This window comes from Ornithorhynchus anatinus, chromosome 2, assembly GCF_004115215.2.
Source record: "Ornithorhynchus anatinus isolate Pmale09 chromosome 2, mOrnAna1.pri.v4, whole genome shotgun sequence".
Taxonomy (NCBI): domain Eukaryota; kingdom Metazoa; phylum Chordata; class Mammalia; order Monotremata; family Ornithorhynchidae; genus Ornithorhynchus; species Ornithorhynchus anatinus.
In genome coordinates this window covers 21,983,641-21,990,328 of record NC_041729.1, presented here as the reverse complement: position 1 = coordinate 21,990,328, position 6,688 = coordinate 21,983,641, and positions in this window count along the sequence as shown.

Here is a 6,688-nt window from a genome sequence, read left to right as displayed (position 1 = left end):
GAAGAGAGAGGGGAAAGCAGGAAGTGAGGGAAAAAGAGGAATAAGATGGAAGGGAGAAAAGGGAAAGCGGGAAAGAGAAGGAGGAAGAAGGGGAAAGGGAGAGGAAAAGGGGGGAAAGGGAGGGATAGGGACATCTCCTGGCCCCACAACTGCCCCACCATCCTTCTTCATCCTTGCCATCTTGGCAGATCGGCTGGGGCTACTTGGCCCAGGGGGAGGTGCCCCTTGGCGGACTAGAACTGGCCGCACTTGTCAAAGGCTTGGAAGGGTCAGTTAGTAGTAATAGTGGTGGTTGCTGAGGTGCTGGATCCTGTTGCAGCTCAGAAGCAAAGGATGAGGAAGGTGAGGCGACAGTTCTGTCACTGCCCTTTTGGGTGGCAGGAAGAAAAGGCCACTGAAACCTGACCCTCCAGCCCACTTGGGGACATCTGGCCATTGTGACAGAGGCTGCCAGCACCCTTAGGCCAGGGGGAGGGGCTACGCTACTGCTCTCTGGCGTTTGCCCTTGGGACGTAGGCAGCAGAAGTAGCATGGTGTAGTGGAGAGAACATGGGCTTGAGAGTCAGAAGATCATGGATTCCAATCCCAGATCTGCCACTTGTCTGCTGCGTGACCTTGGACAAGTCACTTCACTTTTCTGTGCCTCAGTTACCTCATCTGTAAAATAGGGATTGAGATGTGAGCCCCACAGAGGACAGAGACTGTATCCAAATTGATTTGCTGGTATCTGCCCCAGCTCTTAGAACAGTGCCAGGCACATCGTAAGTCCTTAATAAATACCATTATTATTATTATTATTATTATTATGTGGGCAGGGAGTAATGGCTAGCGAGGCAGAGAAAGTTTCCACTAAATGCTACTTCAGTTCAGAGTAAGTCAACGGGTCTCTTGGGAGGCCCGGACCAGGTATTTTGCTGGAAGCTGTGAGTCTGGTGATGAGTCTAGTTGTGAATTTATCTCCATCCCCCAAAATTAAACATGGCCCCAGTCAATCCCAGCGAGAAGATGGGTCAGCCATGGATTGGATGGAGAGTGGCAGGGGCTGAAAGCATGGGGATGATTCTTTTCCCCTTCTATAATTTCTGTCCTCAAGACTATAAGCCCCTTAGGTGCAGAGAGCATGTCTACAGTATTTTACTCTCCCCAGCTCTTACTACAGTACTCTGCACACAGTAAGTACTCAATAAATATAATTGGTTGATTGGTTATCTCTCAGCAAATGCTGGTAGGCTGTAAGCTCGTCATAGGCAGGGAATTTGTCTACCAACTGTGTTGTACTCTCCCAAGCGCTTAGTACAGTGAACATAGTAAGCACTCGATACATACCAAGTTAATTGATAATAATAATAATAATGACAGTGAGGCCAACTCTTTCTGGGCATTTGAAATCCTGAGCCTACTCATGCCGCCTTGCTCCCTTGCATCAATCAATCAAAGGGATTTACTGAGCACTTACTCCATGCAGAGCACTCTACTAAGTACCTGGGAGCTCACCTCTAGACTGTACGTTCATTATGGGTGGGGAACATTTGCTTATCCTCTTGTATTGTACTCTCCCAAGCGTTTAGAACAGTGCTCTGCACATAGTAAGCACTCAATAAATGTTATTTGATTGATTGATTGAGAGTACAATAGAGTTAGTAGACATGATCCCTGCCCTCAAGGAGCTTCCAGTTTAGCAGGGAAGACAGACACTGAAATAAATTATAGGGGGAGGAAGCAACCGTGTTTAAAAATACATACATAAGTGCTATCAGAAGGGAGGGGGTAGGTAATAATAATAATAATTGTGGTGTTTGTTAAACACTTGCTAAGTGCCAGACACTGTACTAAGTGCTGGGGTGGATACAAGCAAATCAGGTTGGACACAGTCCCTGTCCTATGTGGGGCTCACAATCTCAATCCCCATTTGATAGATAAGGTTACTGAGACCCAGTGAAGTGAAGTGACTTGCCCAAGGTCACACAGCAGACAGGTGGCAGAGCCCGGATGAATACCTAAGTAGCTGGGGGTAACTACTTCCGGGGCAGCGGGAAATGTCGAAATGGCGGAAGTCAGGGAAATAAGGTAGGGAGATGAGAGACTAATCAGAGAAGGCCTCCTGGAAGAGATGGGATTTTAAAAGGACATTGAAGGAGTAATGGTCTCTGACAAATGTGAAGGGGGAGGGAGTTCCAGGGAAGAGGGATGTCTTGAGCAAGAAGTCAACAATAAGAGAAATGAGAATGAGGCACAAAGAGTAGATTGGCTTTAGGGGAGCAAAATGTTGAGTTCAAGTGGGAGAGAAGGGAGGACAAGAAGGATGTGGGGAACTGACTGAATGCCTTTAAAGTTGATGGTGAGGAGTTTTTGCTGATGCAAAGATGGATGGGCAACCCTGGAGGATTTTGAGGAGTAGGGAGACATGTGCAGAACAGTATTTTAGAAAATTGATTCAAGCAGGAGAGTGAAGTATGAACTGGAGAGAGAAGAGGCTGGAGGCAAAGAGGTCAGTGAGAAAGTCAGTCACACTGTGTGCAGAGCACTTTACTAAGCACTTGGAAGAGTGCAGTATGACAATAAAAGGACACATTCCCTGCCCCCAGCGAGCTTACAATCTAGAGGGGGAGACAGACATGCAGTATTCGAGATGCAGTATTCGATATGACAAGTCCTTGGACCAGCCTGGTGGCAGTTTGCATAGAGAGAGGAAGCAAATTCCGGAAATGCTGTGAAGATAGAATCGGCTAGATTTATTGACTGACCGCATTTGCTGGTTGAAGGATAGAGCTGAGTCGAGGCTAATGCCAAGGTTGCCTACTTGTGAGGCAGGAAGGATGGTGGTGGGGTTGTGAACAGTGACAAGAAGGTCGAGGAGAGGATTAGGGAGGGAAGATGATTAGTTTTGAACACATCGTGCTCTGAGGGGCCAGCGGGATGTCCAGATAGAGATGTCCTGAAAGCAGGAGGAAGAGCAGGAGAGAGGTCAGGGCTAGAGAGGTTGATTTGGGAATCATCTGCAATGAGGTGGTAATTGAAGCCAAGCAAGTGGATGGGTTCCCCAAGGGAGTGGATGCATATCGAAAAGAGAAAAGCAAGTGGTAAGTATATGGAATTTATCTCTACAGGAGCTTGCAGGCCAAAAACTATCAGTCAGCTCAAGAGGGGTTTGGATAAATTCTGTGACAAGTGGTCTGTAATGTATTTCTAATGGGCAGTCAGGGATGATGGATTTCTGATCACTCGGAGTGGAACGTATGCAGAAGCTTAGAGTCATGAGACCAGTGGAGTCCAAGAACCACCAGGATGACCCGAAGGCCTGGGCACAGCTCACTGTCCCACTGTAGGAATGTCAGAATGTGGTAATATGGGTACATTACCCCCAGCAGGAGGGCAGGACAGCTGGGTACTTCCTTCTCTACATTTGGGAAAGTTGTGGTGGGTGGGAAAAAGGTGGTCCTTCCTGGAGCAGCAGAGAACTTAAGGAAGCAAGGACTCTTCCCTCTGAGCAGTATCAAACTACGGTCTAGACTTATATTCCTCTTGGGATTTTTTTTTTTATTTAGCTGATTAGTTTTCCCTGCTATCTTTCCCACCTTTACAATTTGACCCTCGAAAAAATGATAATGATGGTATTTATTAAGTCCCAAGCAGTGAAGGTAGATACAAGATAATCAGCTCAGACACAGTGCCTGAATGGGAATTTAATTCCCATTTTACAATTGAGGAAATTGAGGTCCAGTGAAGTTAAGTAACGTGCACACAGGAGGCAAGCGACGGAGCCGGGAATAGAAACCGGTTACCCTGATCGTCAGTTCTAAGCTCTTTTCACTGGGCCACGTGGCTTCCTTGGGGGTCCCCGTTGCCTCTTCTGTGGGCCAGCCATTGCATGAGGCAATGACCAAATATTCTTCCACGAACTTAACTCTGGGTTTTGCCCATTGTGAGCTCTTAATAAATGGTGTTGTTGCTACTTTTTCAAGGAAGGAAATTACCAAACTGGCCCTCCAAGCAATCTTTGGGGTCACCATCGCAGACCAAACCTCGACTGGACTCAGTAACCACATTGCTGATGTTCTCAGATCCCCCTCAACACCCGGTCTGAACAACAAAACCACTCACAGCTGAGCACAAGCCATTGTGAAATCCCCAGCCTATTGTGAAATCAGGCCCAAGACTGGAGGATTTACTTCTCTAACTCCTTGCTAAAGGACTATGAACTTTTTAGTAAACTTTCTTCAAAACAAATGTTTGCTCAGGCAGAGAGGAGGTCATGTGTGAGGAGAGGCAGGAGTGGAAAGCCTCCTCCAAGAGGTCTTTCATGACTAAGTCCTCATTTCCCTATCCACCCTCCCCTCTGTATTGACCGTGGACCCCTTAAGAACTTTGATTCACCCCGGCCCCTCAGCACTTATGTACATATCCTTATACTTTACTATTTCCCCTCTCCAAAATTTATTTTAATGTATGCCTCCCTCACTGGGCTGTAAGTTCTTTGTGGGCAAGGATTGTATTTACCAACTCTATAGCACTGTATTCTCCCAAGCCCTTAGCTCAGTGCTCTGCCCACAGTAAATGCTCAGTAAATATCTTTGATTGATTGGGTGAGATTTGGGGTGTAAATCGGCTAAATTGCAAAGCTGCACACAGGGTTCTGGACAGAAGAAGGAGATTTGGTCTTTGCCCTCCAGGGACATACAATTGACTGTGGAAATTAGAACATGAATTTGGAAAGACAAGCGAAAGAAGCAACAACTGGCCTGGTGGAAAGAGCACAGCTCGGGGATCCATCCACCTGAGTTCATCCATTAAATCGTATTTACTGAGCACTTACTGTGTGCAGAGCATTGTACTAAGTGCTTGGAAAGTACTAATCTCAGTTCTGCCACTTTCCTGCTGTGTGATCTTGGGAAATTTCTCTGGGCTTCCATTTCCTCATCTGTATAGTGGAGAATAGATACATGTTCTTTCTCCTATCTAGACTGTGAGCCTCATGGGGGACAGAAGCTATGTCAACCCTAGGTTGGAGTGGAGAGCATGAGGTTGAGGTGGGAAGGGAAGCAGGAATTGAGGTACAGTTGGATTATAAACTGAGCCCCTTATCTTCCCTCCCAAGCCCTGGCCTCTTCCTGACTTCCCTATCACTGTGGATGGTACGACCATCCTTCCCACCTCTCAAGCCCGCAACCTCGGTGTCATCTTTGACTCGGCTCTCTCGTTCACCCCGCAAATCCAATCCGTCACCAAAACCTGCCGGTCTCACCTTTATAATATCGCCAAGATCCACCCTTTCCTCTCCACCCAAACGGCTACCTTACTGCTACAGGCTCTCGTTATATCCCGGCTGGATTATTGTGTCAGCCTTCTCTCTGATCTCCCATCCTCCTGTCTCTCCCTGCTCCAGTCTATTCTTCATTCCGCTGCCCGGCTCATCTTCCTGCAGAAACGCTCTGGGCATGTCACTCCCCTTCTTAAAAACCTCCAGTGGTTGCCTATCGACCTCCGCACGAAACAAAAACTTCTCACCTTAGGCTACAAGGCTCTCCATCACCTTACCCCCTCCTACCTCTCCTCCCTTCTCTCCTTCCACTCCCCATCCCGCTCGCTCCGTTCCTCTGCCGCCCACCTCCTCGCCGTCCCCCGTTCTCGCCTATCCCGCTGTCGACCCCTCGGCCACGTCCTCCCGCTGTACTGGAATGCCCTCCCCCCTCACCTCCGCCAAACTAATTCTCTTCCCCTCTTCAAAGCCCTACTTAGAGCTCACCTCCTCCAAGAGGCCTTCCCAGACTGAGCTTCCCCGTTTCCCTCTGCTCCCTTTGCTGCCCCTCTACCCCCCCTCACCTCCCCTCAGCTAAGCCCCCTTTTCCCCCACTTTCCCTCTGCTCCTCCCCCTCTCCCTTCCCCTCCGCACTGTGCTCGTCTGCTCATTTGTATATATTTTTTATTACCCTATTTATTTTGTTAATGAGATGTACATCACCTTGATTCTATTTATTGCTATTGTTTTAATGAGATGTACATCCCCTTGATTCTATCTATTGCTATTGTTTTTGTCTGTCTGTCTCCCCCGATTAGACAGTGGGCAGGGACTGTATCTGTTGCCGATTTGTACATTCCAAGTGCTTAGTACAGTGCTCTGCACATAGTAAGCGCTCAATAAATTCTATTGAATGAATGAATGAATAAGGGCAGGAGAGGGGTGTGAAGGGGGACGGGAGAGGGGCAGGAGCGACTGTGACTCAGAAAGACACAGGAATACTCTAGACGTCCAGAAATAGAGGGCCACATGCATCCGTAACTCCCACCTCCTGATTTGACTGCTGGGAAGCTTCTGAGGTAAGGCGTCTGAAGGCAAGGCATTGTTACTTTGTTAACGTGAAGAGGGTGTTGAGTCTCTTCTGGCTCCTAGGCAGAAAGATGTTTCCTAATTCTGTTAATATCCTCCTGGGCCAGTTGAGAGATTTACCTGCAGCAAAGTTCTCACTGGGCTTTTTGAGGTAAAAACCCTGAGCCCAGAGGGACTCGGCTATTCCTGTTGGGGTGACCATGTTCACGAAGGTTCCCGAATGTCATGTCCCAGAATGACCAGACAGGGAGGTTCATTACATCCAACCCCCTGCCGTTTGACAGGACCGCACCTAAATCATCACAGGCAGATGTCCTTCCTAGCTGAGGGATCTCATGGTGGCCCCTGGGATTAGACTCTCCT